This window comes from Danio rerio, chromosome 7, assembly GCF_049306965.1.
Source record: "Danio rerio strain Tuebingen ecotype United States chromosome 7, GRCz12tu, whole genome shotgun sequence".
Lineage (NCBI taxonomy): Eukaryota > Metazoa > Chordata > Actinopteri > Cypriniformes > Danionidae > Danio > Danio rerio.
The window spans coordinates 69475001-69497710 of record NC_133182.1 but is presented as its reverse complement, the minus strand read 5'-3'; the positions used below and the strand labels follow the sequence as shown (position 1 = coordinate 69497710).

Genomic DNA, 22710 nt, shown 5'->3' with positions numbered 1-22710 from the left:
AACTTGATTTTAATAGGCTAAATCTTTTATTTTATTTTTAATTTTCTAATGTCTGTTATGTATTTATCATTTTAAGCTAATTTTCTCCCCATATTTGTAATGGTTGTTGGGGGCGTATCCTGTATTTTTATATCCCAATGTTGACAGATATGGTTTAATCACTTGCTTTTCTAACACAAATAGCCTACTGTAAAGTGCAGTAAGCAGATCTAATTTCTAATTTAAATATGTAAATCCAATTAATATATTTAAAATACAAGTTAATGTTTAGATTTCAGAAATATGCAAATAAGTCATATATACATGCATCTTATATTTCAAAATTTATCAAAGAGTTTTTGCATATGATGACATATAGCTTATTATTATAAGGTCCACGGAACATTTCCAGTTTTTGATGAATAGGTTACTATATATCATTACTTTATAAGTACAGCAGCTTTCTTTCTACTTTTTAAGAACAGTGCCATTTTTAATTAAGTTTTAAAAGCACATTTTAATTTAAACGTTGACGTTTTATTTATTTTTACCTGCAAGCACAGTGCAGTGTTAATGTTCAAACTATTTATAGTGTTTAAAGTGGCTGACGATAAATATTCATAATACGATTTTTTTTAACTGTGCAGAGGTAAAGCTGCCTAATTGGGCCTACCATGCTACTGTATTTCAATACTGGTCATTATGGTGGTACTTGGAAAGACTATTTTTTTTTCTGATGTGATACTTGGTGAAAAAAGTTTGAGAACCACTGCATTACATTATTTTTATTTATTAATTTATTGTTCTGTGATTTTTTTCAGTGTAAAATTATTACGTATGTTTAAATGCCAAAAACATTTTTAAGTCCAAAGAGAAATACTGCTTGTTTTTATCATTATTTTGTGCTGTATTTAGTTACTGAGCAGCAATAAATAACACTTTAAAATACTTTCTAAACTAGTAGTGTTTTGAAATTAATGAATGCATTATAAAAATAATGATAACAGTGAAACATTGATTATTCCTCCGACTAAAATCTATAATCGTTGCATTCCTAATTGACTTTCATAATAGGAAAACCAAATACTTTGTTAGTCAATGTTTTACAGCTTTTTTCAATATATGTGTTCAACTCAAGAAAGAAAGTCAGACAGGTTTGAAACAAGTGTATGGTAAGTAAATGGTGACAGAATGGTGAACTATACCTTTAATATAAAGGAATGGAATTGAGAGGAAAAATCAAGGTAAAGAAAAACTGGAAAAGTGTGAACCCTAAAGCATGTAAAAGAGCATTCTTTGCCTGTAATTATTTTAGAAGTGCTAACATTTGAATGAAAGCCACAGATGTTTTGGCTAGAACCCGCTTTAATCATAAAAAAAGCTTTATGATGCCCGAACTGTATTATTATCGAATTACTCCAGCCGTCCCCTCAAATGCTTAATCTACAGCAATTGCATTGTGCATGCACAATAAACAAGTCAGCCTTGCAATTAGTGCAACACAGCGTGGTTAAGGAATACACACATTTAACAGCTAAAACAAAGCCAGAGCTGTGTGTTTTGTGTATTGTGAGCTCACCAAAGGCACTTGAATCTTTCATTATGTGATTAAGGGGCCTGCCTTGATCCCTCTCCAATTGAGTTGTCTCTTTCATTCTGGAAGCCTAATTGGAGTCAGAGTGATTTAAGCAGTTTTAACAAGGTCACAATTTAACGTTGGAGATTTGCGTTGGTATAGAAGGACATAAGGGCGCAAGCTGTTCAAAGACCTGGGTATGAATTTCTGGTAAAGCATTTTTCCTCTATACGAGACCAATCCCCCGATCATTAATCTGGTTTCTTGTAAGTGAAATAACGCTGCTTTTAACTGCATTTTCCTAATTGTAAGCAGACATTTTATGAGAGAGTAGTGACAGATGCAGTGGAATGAGTTGCCGCTCAACTATGCACATTGCATTGTTGCATGGAGCATGATGGCGAATCATAATTACGGTCAGAGAACAGTCATCAGCATGACATTGAAGAAAATTTATGGGAACAGGCAGATATTCCTCCAAAAAATTGATTCTAACAACGGTGAGTTGCAATAGGCTGGCATTAACAAAACTTTATGCAAGTCCTCGCAGACTAGACTAATCCCAGTCACCCTTTATTTGGGGCGGGAGCGACAAATCTCAGTGGGCGTCTAGAGCAGAGGTGGCCAACTCCTGCCTCTTCTGATTAAAAAATGTTGTCATTAAGAATAAACAGGCCACCTCAGAAAGGACTCTCTAATTGTTATTATCTTTCAATGGGGCCATTAAAGCGGGAGCAATCAAAGGGGTCAGGCGCCGGCGGAATGCAAGGTGCTCACATCAATGCGAGTCCGCTCAGCGCCTGTAGAGGTGGGTGCAAAAGGGGCACCCTATGATGTCACTCAGCCCCCAGCAAGCTTTCTCATGGGAAAAGTAACACTTCGCTCGGCCCGCCATAAAAGAGGAGAACGAGCCATAACAGTAACAAGTGCAACCGGTGTGGCCGTTTGATGTGAACATGTTATCTGTCCCCTTGGCTTTTTTGTTTTCTATTCAGAGCATAAACGTGATCATTGAAGTGGTCTGCTCCATCTTCTCCAGGCACAAAAGTCTTTCACTAATTGCTGCCACATCAAATAAGTAGGAACAAGAACGAATGGGAGCCTCGGGAAGAAAAAAAAAAAAAAAAGAAGAAGCAGAATGTTCCTTAAAGCTGGTTGGACTTTTTTGTGTGATCTCCCATCAAAGATTGCGCTGGCTGGTTCGAGGAGGTGGTGGAGGGCAGCCGAAGGGTAGGGGGTGGTTATCGCACAGGAAAGACCTCTTCACAGATTAGTTCTGCATCGGCAGCCATTTGCTATTCGATTTGGGAGCAACCAATCCAGTGGCTGCCCTCTCATTGTCTTCTTGCGACGAGCAGGAACAGTGGCCTGCGAGCCGGGGAACAAAAGCTTGGACCAATGGAACCCCGTGTGTTTTCAAAGTGTAACTCCTCTCCTTGCCGTCACGGCCCAGTGATATGAGTGTCTTGGGGCCCTGGCCCGCACCACACAGAGCAAGAAAAAGCTGTCAATTCAGGGGCCCTTTCAAAGGCACATCACTTTTGTGCAAACAGGCCCTGAAAGTCACAGTCCATATACTTCCCAAAGCATGCTCCCAGTTAAAGAGCCATTGACTATCTTTGGATCAAATGTGATTTGTCTCGACCCCACCGCCCCCCTCCCTCCTCACCCACCACCTCCTTCTCCTTCTCTTTTTGACCCTCGGCATTCTTGTTTCCCAATTGTGTCGTCTTTGTTGAAGTTCTGTTGGAAGTGGAGATTGATGGGGGAAGGGGAGAAGGAGCCATCTCGGCCCAGGAAACTGCCCTCGATCACCATTATGGATCTCTCATTGGATCTTGTCAAGGTCACGACCTGCCGGTATGAACAGGCGGCCATGGAGTGCCACCATGCCGGCGGGTTAGAAGGCTGTTGCTTTGAAAGTCGGAAGATAAGCATATCTGATGAACTCCAATCCTTCAGCACTACTCGTATTATATCAGAGCGCCATGCATCGTTGTCACTCACAGATAAGTAAGCTGTCGGGTTGCACGGACAAGAGCTGTACGTGTGCAGAAGGGCGATGCAAGTTACTTCTTGGGAACTGAACCCGAACCACGTTAGTGATCAAAACAAGTCACAACTGATAAAGGTTGTCTCAGATGACCACGTCAGATCTGCGTATGTTCTCAGAAAGGTGAAAAGTGCAGGTCCAGTAGCTGTTACAATGATCAGAGGGCCACCGCCTGCCACTCAGACATGATGATACACTGTTAGCCTGAGCAAGAGGCCGGGTGCACTGTTTTTTTTTTCCCCCATTGAACTTCAGTCTCTAAATATAAACAAGGTAAATATTCCACTGATGTGGCCCAGCGCTGAAATCTCTTGACTGCTGTTATGACTAACATGTGAGGGAGTGAGCAAATATAACATTAACACATTACTTGTGAAATTCCCTTTTTGTGCTCCTGAATATAAAATCACAATCATCGTTACCTTCTACTGTTTCATTCCTCTGAAGACTGTGAATCTAGTTTGCTTACTTCGCTACAGCCTGTGTTGCATCTAGATAGTGTTGGGACAAAGAGGAATGTGATTACAGTAGTATATTACTTTTTGCTATTTATTGTAACATCATTATTTATTAAAATCTCAGTAATGCAAGTTACTAAAGAATCTAAGGTACTGAAGAATGTAATTTTTGAGGGGTATACCCTAAGATACCATGGGTTTCCTCCAGATGCTCCAGTTTCCCCCACAATCTAAAGACATGCAGTACAGGTGAATTGAATCAACTAAATTGTCTGTAGTGTATGAGTGTGTGTGTGTGTGTGTGTGTGTGTGTGTGGATGTGTGAGTGTATCGGTGTTTCCCTGTACTGGGTTGTGTCTGGAAGGGCATCCACTGTGTAAAACATATGCTGGAATAGTTGGCGATTCATTCGGCTGTGACAACCCTTGATAAACAAGGGGCTAAGCCGAAGGTAAATTATGCCTCGTTTCCACGAAGTATGGTATGGTACGAAGTATGGTATTGAAATATGGTGTGATTCGGTACAGGTCACCTATATCAGGCTTGTGTATCCCCTGCCAAGGGTACCAATGGTACCCTTTCGGCAGGTGTGGTATACAACAGAAAGTTTCAGTCGACGTCATTCTTGTTCGAGGAAATGTAAATGTAAAGCTGTAAGGGTTGTTTACATATCATGCAAGAAGCACTTCTCATAAAACACAAATACAAACAAATACTTTAAATGTTCATTACTAACCTTTCAAACTTGATTATAAATGTAGATCAATGAATCACGCGCATGTTATTATCATCAGCTCAACTTTGGTTTTTCAAATATAGACGCACGGCAAGCGTTCGTGAGATCTCTCAAGAAAGCCACTCGCGTTTTTAGACGGCCTCGTAAACAACAGCACAGGGTAGATTCTGCTCGTCTTCTTGGCTTTGTGGCAGTTCATCAAGACAACGACAAGGTTTGTTTAAGCTCGGGTCGACCATGACTTTTTATTATATGTATATAGTATCACGGTGTAATGTTTTGGCTTTGTATTTAAAAATGGTGCTTCCTTTGTTTTAATTCTCCTGGCTTATGCATGCGCTAGTGACGTTTCTCTGTAAACCAATAGCGATCAGTACGTCTAGCTCTGACTTTTGGTATCCTTTTGTTGTGCTAGGTACCCTTTGGAAAGGGTACCCAAAAAAATGGTATGGTACGGTTCGCTTTTTGGTACCTTTTGACAGTATAAACGGCCATAAAAGCGTACCAAATTGTACCATATCATACAATACCATATCATTAATGAATGAATAAAGCAAAATATTAATGCTGCAGCACCAGAAAAATTATTTGCAGGTAAAATAGTATGTATTTGTATTATATTTACCAGAGTTCGATGTATCGTATCATCCCTGTCAGCAAAATCCCTATCAAAACCAGGGATGACAAGTTAAACTAAAGTATATAGTTCAAATAGGCAGCAATTTACAGTAAGTCATGTCTGTACTAAGATTTGCCACCTTTGGAAAGTTTAGGATGCTAAGTATAGAAGCATATTCATTCATTGTTTGTCATAATTTTATTTAATATTGTAGAAAATAGGATTACGCTTAATAGACAATAAACCTTGTCACACATGAGGACTGTAGTCTATGGCCTACTACATGACAAATCCAGTCTTGAAAGAAATGATTGAGAAATCATATTTGTGAGAACTAATGTTAAAGTCTGATAATGTTCCATTCAAATAATCTTATATTTACATATTTCAGAGGCTGCATCCAAAACCGCATACTTCTATACTATATAGTATGATAAAATCAGTATGCGAGACGAGTTGTTTGTCTAAATTTATAGAATTCGAAAATCTGTGTGTAAGAAGTACCTGGATGACCTACTACTTCCAGCGAGATTCTGAAGTGTGTGTCACATAGACGCTACACTATCACATGATGCCCCACGAGATAATTTACGAACGAGACTGACGCGAGTAGGTCACGTGATCATGACAAAATGGCAGATGTAGTACGTCCGAGTACCATTTATAGTGCTCATATTCATACTGTATAGAACGTACTTTTATAACAGCTAAGTAGTACGTTTACATTCAAATTAAGTATCTAATGAGTAGTAGCAAAGAGCTTAGAATGACCAAGAGGCGACACTCTAGTGTAATTTGGGAAACAGCCACTAGAGGACGTGGCGGCCATTTTGGAATGAAAACTCCAATAGAACAACAGGATATTATAAGTTTGTTAAATAAACTATTAAAAGTGCTGATGATTGTGATAGTAAGTGTTGTATTGTCGTCTTTCAGGTTATATCTCAGCTTTAATGCGCTTTTTAAATAAATAAATAAAAAACAAAACAGCTGCTTGCCATCGCGACAGTAATGAGATCAAATGGACAGCCGATCACTTTCACTCCAAAATGGCGCAATCCGGGGCTGTTGCTGGGCGCTGCTGTTGCAATGGAACGTTCTATTGAGTGTCGCCTCTTGGTCATTCTAAGCTCTTTGGTAGTAGGCAATTTCGAACGCAGCCTTAGTCTTAAGTGATGCATATCATGTAACGAGCTTTGTCTATGTTTGCCATGACAACGTAACTGCTTTCTGACTTTATAAAAATTAATGGATCTATTGTTGAAAGAGGTTCAGCTTATAATTTTAGAAAACAATGTTTTATTTTTTTATATATATTATTTCAAACAATAACTGACCTGTTGTGAAGCACTGACTGTTGTCCTTGTGCAATCAAAAATCAGTTAATGGCTAAATGAAAGGTTTGGAAATGTAGTCATGTGCTTTTTTTGTGTGTGTGAAAGTCACCTACAAGTAAAACAAAAGTAATCCAGTGCATTACATTTCATAGATGGAAATATTGTGAAGTAGCTAGTTACATGTAAATGACAGTGACTAGCAAATACAAAATACTAAATTTAGGAAGAAACTTGTCCAACTCTGCACCATCTAAATGGCCTGACAGCTTCTTCGACATTCATTTTAATCTTTCCAATCCATGTGTTGCTCATGAGACAGACTGTTAGCATGCAGGCAGGCCCCTTAATGCTAAAAATATTTGTCTAAGGCCTTGTAGGCCCTGTCAGAAGGGCATGGTGTTTGTACATGGACGATGGCAGGTCTAAAAATACTTATTATACCTCTGGGGATCTTATCCTTTGCTTGCAGTGGCAAGATTGAAAGGCCGGACTCTTAAGAGGAAATGATCCAGGTGTTTAGCAAGAAATGCTGCTTAACTCTGCCTAGCATGTAATGGGTTAAGATAGTTGCAGTGGGATGATTGGTCATTGATACATGGTTTAGCCATACTGATAATAGACTAATTACAATATTTGATGGTGTCCACCTAATTTAGGAATGGACTGAGCATCTTTGTTTATTCTCTTGAGGGCAAATTAACATTTGAACAACACATCGCATCAGCTACCACAATGCAGGGGTGTCCAGTGCATGTCCTGGAGGGTCACTGTCATGCAGAGTTTAATCGCAATCCCAGTTAAACACAACTAAACCAACTAATTAAGCTGATAATCTTCAGGATTACCAGAAACCTTCAGCCAGGTGTATCCAGTTAAACTTGGCAGGATTTTGGCTGTCTAATATTGGACACCCCCATTTACAGCAGTAAGTTTTAAAAACATGCTTAACAAATAAATATCTACTCACACGTTGCATTCTCTTCTGACGACAAAACTTCTACCACATGCACTGTGCAAAAGACAAAGCCACAAACATATATTAACAGATTTTTTGAACACAAGATATGACTCGAACACAAGATATGAGAGTCGAGAAAAATTCAACACAACATTTTCATTTTCTTTTTAGCTAATTTCTGACTGATTTGAAGGTGACATTTTCAGTTGATACATTTGGGCCCAATTTACATTTAAGCCCAATGTATATTTTAGATTTGCTCATGTCACACAATTTTCCTCTTCGGGGAGGTCTAATTACCATCTCATTCATTACCACGATTATTTGTTAGGTGTAATTGTTGGTGGCTCAGTGGTTAGCACTGTCCCCTCACAGCAAGAAGGTCGCTGGTTCGAGTCCAAACTGAGCCAGTTGACATTTCTGTATGGTGTTTGCATGTTCTCCTAGTATTGGCAATGATTTCCTCCGGGTCCTCAGATTTCCCCCACAGTCCAAAGACATGTGCTGAATTAGGTAAAAAAATTGGCCTTAGTGTTCGAGTGCGTGTGTGAATGAGAGAATGTATAGGTGTTTCTTAGTACTGGGTTGTGGCTGGACAGGCATCCAAATAGTTAGTGGTTAATTTTGATGTGGTGACCCCTGATAAAAAAGGGACTAAGCCGAAGAAAAACTAATAAATTTGCACGTCACAATTGGTCATGTGCAAATGCACCCTATACTGACACTGAAATACAGAAACTGTTAAATAAAGTCTTTAAAGGGCCATAACCCCCCCCCCCCCCCCCCACCCCACCCCGGTTTGAGCAGGGTGTTTTCATACATTTAGTTTGAAAAAAGTCTCTCAAAAAGGTGACTCAAGCTTTGTTTAGGTGGGAGTGTTGAGTAGCAAAAGAAGGAAGGGTTTGCATAAAATTGGGAGTTTCAGTTCAAGCACTCGCTGATTTTCACACAGGCAAAACAAACACAGATGCAGGGGGGGAAGACAGTGACTGCGTTCACATGGACATTAGTAATCGAATTGTTGCGAAATTATTACTTTGTCGACTTTACCTGCAGTTTGGCACCTTTACTTTTATTCAGGAACATTTCATGCATGCGCCCCGTGACAAACGAGTTATTGGATGTGAGGAACTGCTGCTTTTAATGGAATGTTTGATACCCCAAGGCATATGGGAAAAAAAACTCAGCATTTCTCTGTAACTTAGGTGCACTCGGTAGGTTGCATCAGAAAGCTGTGGATAGACTATCCTGTCACAAAATGCTTAGAAAATCCTACACGACGGTAATAGGTTGATAATGTTTACATGTTTACATTAGGAGAGCAGCATTTACAGCGGATCTTTCAGCCCATCTAAATCAACTAAATCATTTTGACCAAGGTATGTCTTTAAAAACTAAAAGAGTACTGCTGACAGTACTAACTAACTTTGCCGTAGAATAAACATAAACAATGAACATTGATCACACACTTACCAAATTTGTAGAGACAGGACAATCAGCACAAACTGGAACCGCGTCTTTTTTAAAAGAACACGAGCGACAAATCTAGATTTCACCATTTGCAGATGCAAAAAGCTCTCGGGTAAAACATTTTCCTTCACAAATATATTTTTGTCATGTGTTAGCAGACTACTGTAATCCACATGTCAGTCCAGCTGCACTTTCATAGCGGAGAATTGAAAACAAAACCTTCGTTACAGCACATTTATAAACGCAAAACTGAGGTCCCATGTCTCCACACAATTCTTCTTTTTCCACTTGTTTTAATTACAGTTGGCATCACAACATGGTGTCTCTCTGCCTCTAATCATTGTATTCTGTCTCTAGTCATTGTAATATGTAAAATCAGTCTTCGAAACTATCATGCATATTAATGAAGTTGCACCTCATTCACAATAAAGCGCGCTGATTGAGCCAAGTCTATCTCTGGAATTAATGATGAAAACTCAAAGATGAAACATTGTACCCGCTGGTACAGACATCCAATCTACACGCTGGAATTCACAAAAGGATCTAATTGTCAAGACGTAGCTTCAAAATTTCTTTTCAAACCAGAAGAATGAATTTACTCAAAATAATGCGAAAACAAGCAATTTTCACTTTTTCCTAATAGTGTTTTTAACAGCGTGGGACAAATATTGCCCGTTTCCACTGAGTGGTATGAGTGGTACCGTACCACTTTTTCAGGAAACCCTTTCGAAAGGGTACCAAACGGGAGAAAGATGTTGTTTTACAAGCCCATCTAAAAGTGCAAGCGGCATTCGCTTTCTTCTGTTAGCTTGCGATCGCTTCTATATTTGATATAACGAACTTCTTGAGCTGATTATAATAACCTGTGTGTGATTATTGAAGTGTCTCCGTCATCTGATCCATTCAAAAAAAGGACAAGCGCAAGAGTGAAGCGGGAGTGAAACGTGGAAAAATTAGTTTGTTATATGTGTGCACAAAAGTATTCTCGTAGCTACATAATATTCAGTTTGAACCATTGAAGACACATTTTTTGGAATGTTTTTTGGCACCTTTCTAGACTTTAAATGAGTCAGGACCATTGCTGTCTTTGGAGGAACAGGGAGCTCTCAGAATTCATCCAAATTGTTTTTATTACTGCTCCGAAGATGAACGAAGGTCTCGAGGTATTGAAACAACATGAGAGTGAGTGTTTAATAACAGAATTTTAATGAAGACTGAGTGTTTAATAACAGAGTTCAAATTTTTCGGTGCACTAACCCTTTAAAGTTTAGGGGTGCAGTTTCATGCTCACCTTCTTCTTCTTCAAAAAAAAGTCTTTGTACAAATTGTAAAATAGTACTGAATTGTTTGAAACAAGGTCAGTATAATTACCCATGAATTCACATCTCACCTCCACAAACACTATTTGAGGTATCACTATCTGGGACATGTTCCACATCAAAGTCTCCAAGTTGGGGTTGAAATGTTGAGTATGCGCAAAAACAATAGTGATGCTTGCCTTGGAAAACATCATTAACTAATGATCAGATCACAGCCAATATCTTGTGCAATATCTTCTTCTTGTCTGATTTTATGCTTCAAGAAAGTGATGGGAAGTAAATCCACAATTTTATAGCTTTCGAGCAAGAACTTCATAATCGCCCACTGGAGATTCTAATCTGTCCTGGCCCAATTCCTTTCCATTTAAATCTGTCATTCTTTTGTAACCCAAGGGAACATGGACGTGGGTCTTTTTTTTTTTTTTTTTTGCTGTGTCATGGCCTCAACGAGGCACGGTGTATGTCTCCTGGGTCTGAAGTCGGGATTAGGTGTGTGATAATCTCCTTGTTTAGAACAGGCTTTGTCATTTGATTTGGGATTTTCTGGGACAAAAAGCAACAAGGACAAGGGGATGAGGTGAGTGGCCTTTTGTCAAAATAATGGGAAAATCCAGATTTGCTTAGTGCTGTAAAAATGTTTACTCAGTGGAATTAAGAGTGTATCCCTGTGTTTGCGCTTGGCAAGTGAAAGGCGTACGGGGATTGTCATTATAAGGTTGAGATGACAAACATCCTAGAGCTTTGATTTATGAATCACTCTTTTCATTAATATTATTATTATTATTATTATTATTATTATTATTATTATTATTATTATTATTATTATTATCTACCAGTCTATTTAAGTCATTGCCAAATGATGTTTCAGTAACACTTTAGTTTGAGTACACATTTTTACTATTATCTAGTGGCTTAGTACCAGGGTTCCCACAGGTCATGGGATTTCGGGAATATCGTGGATTTTTCAAAGGTCTATTCAAAACATTCAAAGTCAATGAATTTTATATCTTTTTGTCCAAGTCATGGAATATCAGGCATTGTTTGTCATTTACAGCTGAAAATAGGTATTTAACATGTCATTTTTTTCTGGTAATAATATTTCCAAAGGAGTTGCTGTGGAGATGTATGTGCATCATGGCATTTCCATCAACCGTTTTTGGGGTTTTTTTCATCAGGGGGTCTGCAGGGTCTTAAGAAGCATTAAAAGTTTATAAATCAATTATGAGAAAGTTAAGGCCCTTAAAAGGTATTAAAAATCACGTTTTTATGAGGTCTTAAATTTTGTTCAAGTGTTGTCCGAAGTGTTTCACTCCAAAAAAGCATAAATATATTTATCTTCCTTATAATATTAACAATGGCTTGCTCGATCCACGCGATTGGTTCGGGCCGGGGAGCATCCGGCCATGATCCTTTATTTGGGTGATGTCACGTAATTTGCGACAAACACTGGAAGGTGATGTAACGCTCTTCACATGTAGCAAAACCATGGAGTGAAACTGACGACAAATGGGAAAATGTAAGTTTGCGTACTCCAGGTTGGGAAGAGACGAGTTTAAATCGTGGCTGAAGCCTGTTGCTGAATACAATTGCGTAGTTTATTCTATCAAGCTTTGTTTCTTTGGAGCTTATCCGAGTTCTGTTGCATGGTTGTGCTCTATTGATTTATTTAACTACTACTGTTTATTAACAACTGTTTATTAAGTTAAAGGTTTGATACTGATTAAAACTTAAAGTGGTCCTTAAAAGTTTTAAAAAGGTATTGAAATTACCTAGGATTCTTGCATACACCATTTATGCGCATATACGCATACGTATCTACGTAGCTGTTGAAAGTCAAGAAAAGGTGATTTGACATTTGGTTTAGACTGGGAATCCTGCAATACCTACCTATTATTAAAATGGCTGTTTATTAATACTTAAAGGGCCATGAAACCCCCTCGTTTCAGCAGGGTGTTTTCACACCTCTACTTTGGAAAAAGTCAGAAAAGTGGGCGTGTCCAGCTCTGTTTAGGGGGAGTGTCGGCGGAACTAAAGTGGGAGGGTGTGGGAGTGTCTATTTGGGCACGCGCGAGTTTCAGTCAAAATACACACAGGAGAAAGAGATGGTGTTTAACCTACATGGACATCTGTAGTCGAATTATTTGCCAAATTATTAAATGGTGGACTTTAACTGCAGTTTGGCTCTTTCATTCAGGGAATTCATTCATGCCCCTCGCGACAAACGAGATATTTGATTCGAGGATCTGCTCTAAGCGTGTATTTTTCATGCAATGTTTGATACCGCACGGCGAATGAGAAAACCTCAGCATTTCCCGGAAACTTAGATGCACACGGCAGGTAGTGTCAGAAAGCCGTGTGTGTTATTCCGGTCACAAATTGCGGTAAAAACCCTACACGAGGTTAAAGTTTGGTTGTGGTCCTAACACTATTGCACTCGGTTCCGAATCCGATCTCAGCGTTTGCAGATGAGAACAGCTCTCAGGTAAACCATAATCCTCCTTAGACACGTAAGTTATTGTTGTCGAGCGTCGCGTACACTGTTAATCCACACGTGATCCAGATGAGCTCTCACAGAGAGAAAATTAAAACAAAACTTAACGGCAGCAAACTATAAAAGCAACACTTCACGCTTGTTTTGCCAACACAACGTGGCGTCTATGTCGTGTAAACACAGTAATGAATATTAATGAAGTTGCACAATAGAGCGCGCTGATTGGTTTGAACCAAGCCTTACTCATGCATTAATGCATCACACTGTAAGACGTAATAAGACTCACTCTGGCACAGACGCCCAGTCTGCACGCTGGAATACACGCTATTATGTCATGACCGTGACGCAGCTTCAAAAATTTGTTTCAAACAGGAAGTACGAATTTGCTTGAAATAACGCAAAAACAACCAATTTACACTTTTTAGTGAAATATAGGTGTCCTAATAGTGTTTTTAGCAGTGTGGGACACATATACGACTGTCAACAGCTCAAAAAATGTGTTTTGGTGTTGCGTGACCCTTTAAAAACTAAATATTGCGCATGATCTGCAGCAAATTCTGTGTTATTTGAGCCAAATGTTTTGTTAATAGCAAGAATTGTACCTTAAAATAAAGTGTGACCTATTGTCAAGATCTTCATGTCCTTATTGTTCCCATCTGAAAATATAAGAAACACTGTTGTTCTCCTACAGAGCAAAAGCATTGCTTCTATTTAAGAAAGAGGGGTCTGAACTCAATTTAAGGACTCTTTTGTTGGTATTACCTGAGAAAGCAGTGGAGGGTCTGTCGGGCAAGACCACCATGCAGCACATCGCCTCCCAGCAGTCGACTGGGGGACTATTGGTGGGAGGCAGGGGGTCATATTCTCTTTTAGTCTGGGAGTTAGCGCTCTGCCACCAGGAGGGAGGCCCGGCCACAGTGGGGAAAAAATATCCCAAATCCCCGAACACTAACTCGCACAGCTGGGTAGAGGCAGAGAGACAGTGGCTGAAAAGCAGATTCAGTCAGCCTACAGCAACTCCCCCCAATCACTCGGCCCACCTCCCGATACCCATTCAGAGCAAAGAGAGAGAGAGACAGACATGGAGAACACAGACTAACAGGTCACACAAGATCATTCGCTTTGAACCTAACCACACCAAACACTATCAACACACCATTAATGCTGCAGCCTGTGCACCTGTACCTGTCTGAACTATAAGCTGTACAGGGCAGCCAGTTGAGGGTGGGAGAGGGCTGCGGGACTGACAAAGGGTTAAAAGTTCCACTTCAGAGGACATCGGGATTGAAGGGTTTCTCAGTGTCGATAATTTGTCTAGAATAACTGCTGTGAACTGCTTGCTTTTAAAAAAGAAAGCAAAAGAAAACCTTTTTTCACCCAAACCCACATTGCTGTAGGTCTATGCTGAATGAGCACTTCAGAGTTCTTAAAGAGCTCTTGCTGTCAGAATGGAATTTGGAGTGACCACAGAACAGTCCTGTCCAGACTGTGAACGTCTCTCTAATATTCTGTTTCATCTGTTTGTACACTTCAAAAAAGTGAAATTCAAATGTCGTCAATTAAAATCACATCAATAACTGGTAAAACTCAGACGCAGTAATAATTTTTAACACACGAGTCATACTTTGTGGCCATAGATCATCTTGTTCATCAATAATAAATTTGTTATATTGTTTATTTATGATAAACAGTTGAAGTCAGAATTATTAACCCCCCTGTATCCCCAATTTCTATTAAATAGAAAGCTTTTTTCAACACATATTTCTAAACAAAATAGTTTTAATGGTCACCCTTTACAATAAGGTTCATTAGTTAATGTTACTTAATGCATTTACTAAAATGAACAAACAATGGACAATAGATTTACTACTGTATTTGTCCATGTTAGTTAACGTTAGTTAATGAAAATACAGTAGTTCATTGTAAGTTCATGTTAACTCATGGTGCATTAACTAATGTTAACAAGCATGGACTTGGATGTTAATAATGCATTAGTAAATGTTTAATTATGATTAATAAATGCTGTACATGTGATGTTCATGATTAGTTCATGTTAGTAAATGCAGTAACTAATGAACCTTATTGTAAAGTTTTACCGTTTTAATAACTAATTTCTAGCAACTGATTATTTTATCTTGGCCATGATGACAGTACATAATATTTTCCTTTTTTTATTTTATTTTTTAAAATATTATATTATTTAATATTAAATGAAAATATATATTTTTAACAATCAGGCAGAAAAATACTTTTAACAGTTATTACCCCGTATACAGTGCATCAAGAAAATATTTATAGCACTTCACTTGCAGTTTTTTATGTTGCAGCCTTATTCCAAAATGAATTAAATTCATTTATTTCCTCCAACTTCTACCTCATAATGACCATGACGTGAAAAAAAGATATTTTGAAATTCTTGCAAATTTATTAAAAATAAAATATCATATGTATTCACAGCCTTGAAGCTCTTAATTGAGCTCAGGTACATTCTGTTTCCACTGATCATTCTTGAGAAGTTTCAGCGGAGTCATTGGAGTTCACCTGTAGTAAATTCAGTCGATTGGACATGATTTGAAAAGGCATACACCTGTCTATATAAGGTGCCAGTGTTGACAGCGCATGTCAAAGCACAAAGCAAGCATGAAGACAAAGGAATTGTCTTTAGACCTCCAAGACAGGATTGTCTCAAGGCACAAGGCTGAGGAAGGTTACAGAAAAATTTCTGCATCTCTGAAAGTTACATTGACCACAGTTGACTCCATTCGTAAGTAGAAGATGTTTGGAACCACCAGGACTCTTTCTAGAGCTGGCCGGCCATCTAAGCTGAGCGATCGGGGGAGAAGGGCCTTAGTCAGGAAGGTGATCAATAACCTGATGGCCACTCTGTCTGAGCTCCAGTGTTCTTCTGTGGGGAGAGGAGAACCTTACGGAAGAACAACCATCTGTGCAGCAATCCACCAATCAGGCCTGTATTGTAGAGTGGCAGACGGAAGCCACTCCCCGCCTGGAAGTGGCCAAAAGGCATCTGAAGGACTCTCAGACCATAAAAAACTAAACTCTCTGGTCTGATGAGTCTAAAATTGAATCATATTCAAAAAGACTCGAGGCTGTAATTGCTGCCAAAGGTGCATCAACAAAGTATTGAGCAAAGGCTGTGAATACTTAAGTACTTGTGATTTTTCAGTTTTTTTTTTAATTTTATGAAATTTGCAACAATTTCAAAAAAAAAAAATTTCACATTGTCACTATGGGGTATTGTGTGTAGAATTTTGAGGAAATAAATTAAATCAATCCATTTTGGATTAAGTGAAGCGCTATGAATACTTTCCGAATGCACTGTATCTCCCATATGCACATCAGAAAACCAAGCTATTTAATAAATCGCATTAGATTTGACATTCATAATATCAGATGAGGGTTAAGTGTCAAAGATTTCTTTGACGTCGCCTATATAGAATTTCCACACTGTTCAGTTTAGTATAGTTGATCTGTGCTGATGACAGTTCCAGAGACAGTGTTTCCAATAGTGAATGGAACCAGTGCTTAACTGAGAGATCATGAGGAGGTTTCCACCTCTCTACCAACATTTTCTTTGCAGCAGTTGAAGCAGCTAACCAAAATTGAGAGTTATCATTCAATAATATACAATACAGGATCTTTAGGGAAACAAATTTTTGTAAATTTAAATAAAATGTCTAACACAGAAACCCAAAGTTTTTGCACATTCCCGCATTCCCACATCGTATGTAAAAAGGTATCTGGACGCGGTGGTTCACAGGAGTTGAAGATAAACCTATGATATGTTGTATACATGCAGTTAAATTTGCCCTGTGAACAGTTTTAAAGTGAATAAACTGGCGATTAGGGTTTGTGGAAGCGGGGAATGTATTATCCCACACAGTTTACCAATCTATAGTTGTACTGGCCAGAGACAAATAAGATAGCAATAGTCTTTCTTTTGAGAAACATTAGAAAGACAGCAATAGAGATAGGAGACAGTTCCTTTTCTTAGAGATATATATATCCATTTTAAAATCAGATGGGTATAAAGATACATACCCTATTGTGTCTAATCAGTGTTGCCCTTATTTTAAAATATATAAATAGAGTGTTGGGGGATATGTTAAATTTGTTAACCAACTTTAGAAAGCATAATACTTTACTTGATATTTTTCAAGATACTAGTATTCACACTGTAATAAATTTCCAGAATTTCACAACATGTTGCTGTAGTTTTTTACAGTAAATTAAATTAGTGTCTCTTTTCAGGGTTTATCTGTTAAGTTTTGCATATTCAGAATTGTGAAATTAAGGCAGGCATATGATTACAGCAAATTACTGTAAAATGGCTATATGTTTTGCCCGTTAGTTATAGGAATACAAACACTTAATATTTTATTCAACATAGAAATTAATACACATTTACTTTTATGCTAGTACAGGCTATTTGTTGATAATTAAAAATATTTACAGAATTATTGGTATTATGACGTACCTCACAGTAATTTACTGTGATCTTGCATACAGTACCTTAGTGTGAAAGTAGTGCAATTATTAGTCAGTAATTTACTGTAATGTTAAGGTCAAATATTTTACAGTGCAGCTTATAGTACAACGCTTAACTATGTTAATTAGGCAAGTCGTTGTCTAACAGTGGCTTGTTCTGTAGAAATTTGAAAATAATATTGCTTAAGGGGCTAAAAATATTGACCTTAAAATGGGTTTTTAAAAATTAAAACTGCTTTTATTCTAGCTGAAATAAAACAAATAGGACTTTCTCTAGAAGAAAAAAAATATTATCGGAAATACTGTGGAAAAATTCCTTGCTCTGTTAAACATAATTTGGGAAATATTTGAAATAAAAATAATTCATAGAAGGGCTAATAATTCTTAAAGTGGATTTTAATTCCCTACTAATTCAGAGTGAATCCGTCTTTACCACAATCTCCAAATATGCACCAATAGCTGGAAATGTCAATGAGATGTAATGTAGACAATGACTTAAGTAGGCTTTGATGTTAGGATCAGCTTTGTTTCAGTTCTGAATCACCGTTGTCATTGATGGGTAAACTGTTTTCTCTATTCGATTATGTATTTGATGATTTATTAATGTAATTTTTTTTAAGCTGTTAAAACTCTGCTTGCTCAAGCCACATTCGTGCTTTACTTCATGATCAACTCCTTGATCTCTAAACCCTCAACTGCTAACAGGTTGATGATGATTTTGCTGAGAGATTTGGCAGATGGCGACATCTAGTGGATCATAGCTTTCATTTGGAGGACCTGAGTGTATCTTCCAAATAGAAGGAAGGAGAGTGGTAAGATAGATAGGAGAGTGATTGGATTTGATGTTATATGTACAGTAGAAGTCAGAATTATTAGCCCCCCCTTTGATTTTTATTTTCTTTATTAAATATTTCCCTAATGATGTTTAACAGAGCAAGAAAATTTTCACAGTGTGTCTGATAATATTATTTCCTCTGGAGAAAGTCTTATTTGATTTATTTTGGCTAGAATAAAAGCAGTTTTTAATGTTTTAAACACCATTTTAAGGACAGAATAATTAGCCCCTTTAAGGTATAAATTTTTGTCGATATTCTACAGAACAAACCATCGTTATACAGTAACTTGCCTAATTACCCTAATGTGTCTAGTTAACCTAATTAACCTAGTTAAGCCTTTTAATGTCACTTTAAGTATCTTGAAAAATATCTAGTCAAATATTATTTACTGTCATCATGGCAAAGATAAATAAATCAGTTATTAAAGATGAGTTATTAAAACTATTATGTTTAGAAATGTGTTGAAAAAATCTCCTCTCCATTAAAACAGAAATTAGGGGGGGAAATAAACAGGAGGGGCTAATAATTCTGACTTCAACTGTGTGGAATCATATAATACAACCTATTATATCTATTCCAGTACATGTGCAGTTTTTTTTTTTTTTTTTTTGTAGAATGTTTTGATAAATAGACAATTATAACTATAATTATAATAGGAATTATAATATGATTGTAATACCTGGTTCTAACAAGAAAATATTAGTGCACACTCAAAAAAGTGACGTTTGCTGCATGTTCAAACTACTTGTTTAAAAGAGGCTGAATCAACACAATTCTTGAGGTTTTTTGAGCCAACTTTAATGTTCTATCCACTTAAATTTGTTTAAAAAACATCTTAATTCTTTCATGTTGTCCTAACACAAATCAATTGTATGAAACCCAGCATTTTTTTTTTAGAGTGTGCATACCCTGAACTCTTCGGCCAAAATGAGAAAGTAATATAATACATATACAGGAATAGATTCAAATTTCATAATTTTTGAGGTCACGTTAATCCCATTTAAAGTAAAACAGTAAAAGTAGTCACTCATTCATTTGCATTTTCAGCTAATTCTCTTTATTAATCTGGGGTCGCCACAGCGGAATGAACCGCCAACTTATCCAGCATGTGTTTTACCAACACAATCTCACGGCAATTCGAAACTTTTTCATTTAGTGGCTAATTCGTATGAATTCATACGATCTAATTCGTACCATTTAATACGATTTGCTCATCCCCCAATGATGGTTGGGGTTAGGGGTGGGGTTTGGTGCCACGCCTTCTTTTTATAATCGTATCATTTTGTACGACTGAACTCGTACAAATTCGTACGAATTAGCCACTAAACTGGCAAAACGTAAAATACTTACGTTTTCTCGTGAGATCAGGCTGGTTTTACGCAGCAGCTGCCTTTCCAGCCACTGGGAAACATCCATACACACTCATTTACATACACTACACCAGACATGAACATTATTGAACATGTCTAGGGTAAAATGTAGGAGACATTGAAGGCAAATTCAAATAATCTTGATGAACTCTGGGTGTCCAGCAAGAACGCTTTCTTTGCCATTCCAGATGACTTTATTAATATGTTATTGGAGTCATTGCAGAGATGTATGGATGCAGTCCTCTATGCTCATGGGAGTCATACACAATATTCATTCTTTTTCCACTGCACCATGACTTTATTCTATACTCTACATTTTTTTCTGTTAAGTGACCAGACTAATTAAATAATAAAAATCAAGGCATGATCATATTTTATTTAGGCAAAATAAGCGTAATCTAGAAGCCTTTGCCTTTCATATAAGCCATTTCTGTTACCAACCGATCAACTAGACATCAAGGTATTATCCGATGTTCCTAAAATTTAGATAGGCGACCAGACTTTTGTCAGGTAGTGTATATTCAGAAATGTTGATAGTACCCTTTGACTTCCATGGGTACTTAATTGAAAATTTTTCCAGGACAAAATATACTGTGAAAAGCAGTGGATACCATCAACCAGCATTCTTCAAAATATCTTCTTTTGTGAGTAAATGATAACAGAGATTTCATTCTCCATTGGTCTCTTTAACTTGCAAAACACTCTAATTATTATTACAATCAACCGTTTCAACAATTTAAATAGTTTTATAAGAATGTGGTTCCATCAAAGCATGTTAATCCGGGAGTTTGTTACTTGAGAAAAACACATCATGCTGACTTAAATCCTAAAAGTTTTTAACCCCTGGAGGGGTTTTCAGCAGCGATCTGATGTCAGCGGTGACGTCACTCAATTGTTAAGTGCGTCACGGCTTCTTTAACGTAACGTATGAACTCAAGTGAATTAAATATAACAGTCTTATATAAGAGAGCGTCTCCTTTTGCCACCCCGTGTGACATTAGATGCTGTTGCCAAAGGGTCAATTCTGTTTGTTTTCAGACCGCATGCTGGTTCTTCAGGTCATTCTGATGTCATAAAAACTCCAGTGCTCCTCCGCTGAAAATCACACATGAACCTGTTCTGGGGTCAGTTCTTCAGGGCTGTGCTTTCTGCCCTGCACTAACTACACCTGTTGCTGCATTTCCACATGTGGAGGATTTAATATTTACTTAATCAATAAATAAATACTTCATGAAGGATTTAATCTCAAATATCCATATAGATGAATGTATATTATTTTGTTAAAGGGATAGTTCACTCTAAACAATCATTTTCTCTCTGGGTTTAAACTTATATGAGCTTCTTTCTTTTGTTGAATACCAAAGAAGATATTTTGAAGAATGCTGGTTGCTTGCACTGATCAATTTCCATAGGAAAAAAATATATCAAGGAAGTCAGTGGGTGCCAGCTATGAGCATTCTCTAAAATATCATCTTTTGAACAAGTTTACGGTGAGTAAATGATGACAGAATTGTCCTGTTTGGGTGAACTATCCCTTTAACCCTTCTATTATGCTTGGGGTCAATTTGACCCCATGCAATGTTAAACGTATGTGCATATATAGTTGACATAGTTTTTTTTTGTTTTTTGTTTTTTGCTTCATATTGAATGTCTTTTCCCAATTTATTGGTAAAAACTTGGTAAACATAAAATTAAAGAGATATTATTTTTTCAATGCCCTGTACACATTTTGCAACATCGGTGTTCCTTGGGGTCAATGTGACCACAGAGTCTTTTAGCTGTATAAAACATTCATTCATTTTCTTTTCGGCTTAGTTCCTTTATTAATCTGAGGTCGCCACAGCGGAATGAACCGGCAACTTATCCAGCAAGTTTTTACGCAGCGCATGCTCTTCCAGCTGCAACCCATCTATAGGAAACATCCACACACACTCATTCACACTCATACACTACGTACAATTTAGCTTACCCAATTCACCTGTATCCCATGTCTTTTGACTGTGAGGGAAACCGGAACACCCAGAGGAAACCCACGCGAACGCAGGGAGAACATGCAAACTCCACACAGAAACGCCAACTGACCCAGCCAAGGCTCAAACCAGTGACCTTCTTGCTGTGAGGCGACAGCACCACCTACTGCGCCACTGCGTCGCCTGTATAAAACATTAGAAATATTTTTTAAAATTACACATATTTGTTTTGGGTGATATTGAGGTCACTATAACATGCTTTGATTTTATAATATGCACTGAATTTTTATATGTTAAGTATAATAAATATATATATATATATATATATATATATAGCACAACCATATCTGTAGTATCACAAGAATCACTGACAGTTCACATGACATGGTGGGAAGAGGAATCCTTATTGTCATGAGAACTTTGATATAACCTAATTCTTGCAAGAACCTTAATATTTCCCGTGTTTTTTGTTTTTCGAGGGGAAAACATAGTTCTCATGGTTTACAGTGTAGGTGCAAAGATATAAGAGCTTGCACATAAAGCTTTCTAAACTATTTCTCTATGTGCACCATAGGCTCTCTCTTTAAGCTCTCTTAATTGAAAATGGCCTCTACGCAAAGGTTTTCAGTCAGAGATTTTGTCACATGTTTTTGTTTTGGCAGTGAAAGTGACAGGGGAGAATGTGTCTGAGCCCTTTCTTTACAATCCAGGCACCCACATCACTGTGGATGAATGTCTGGTTTCATTTCGTGGCCGCTGTCCCTTTAGACAATAAATGCCCAGCAGACCATGTTTGTTTTTCTTGATGTCAAGTTGACCCCATACATAATTGTGTTCCAGTCCTTGCCAAAAGAAATTGTTATTATGTTCATTTCATTTCCTTGTCGGCTTAGTCCCTTTATTAATGAACCGCCAACTTATCCAGCTAGTTTTTAAGCAGCGGATGCCCTTCCAGCCGCAACCCATCTCTGGTAAACATCCACACATACATTCACACACACACTCATACACTATGGACAATTTAGCCTTCCC

The 22710-nt window shown here is 37.6% G+C and overlaps 1 protein-coding gene across 14 annotated transcripts in view; it reads left to right on the top strand.

The window, feature by feature from the left end:
• The window catches only part of ano1a (anoctamin 1, calcium activated chloride channel a), a 330549-nt gene that overhangs the window by 110932 nt on the left and 196907 nt on the right, over positions 1-22710 (top strand). The window contains exon 1 of one of the 14 annotated variants that reach the window (XM_073906388.1): positions 11036-11082. The exons of 12 other annotated variants lie outside the window; for them this stretch is intronic. The gene's annotated coding sequence lies outside the window, so the exon portion shown is untranslated. Of the gene's footprint in view, positions 1-11035; positions 11083-22710 lie in introns of those variants that run through there. One more of the 14 variants, XM_068222213.2, reaches the window with a different exon arrangement.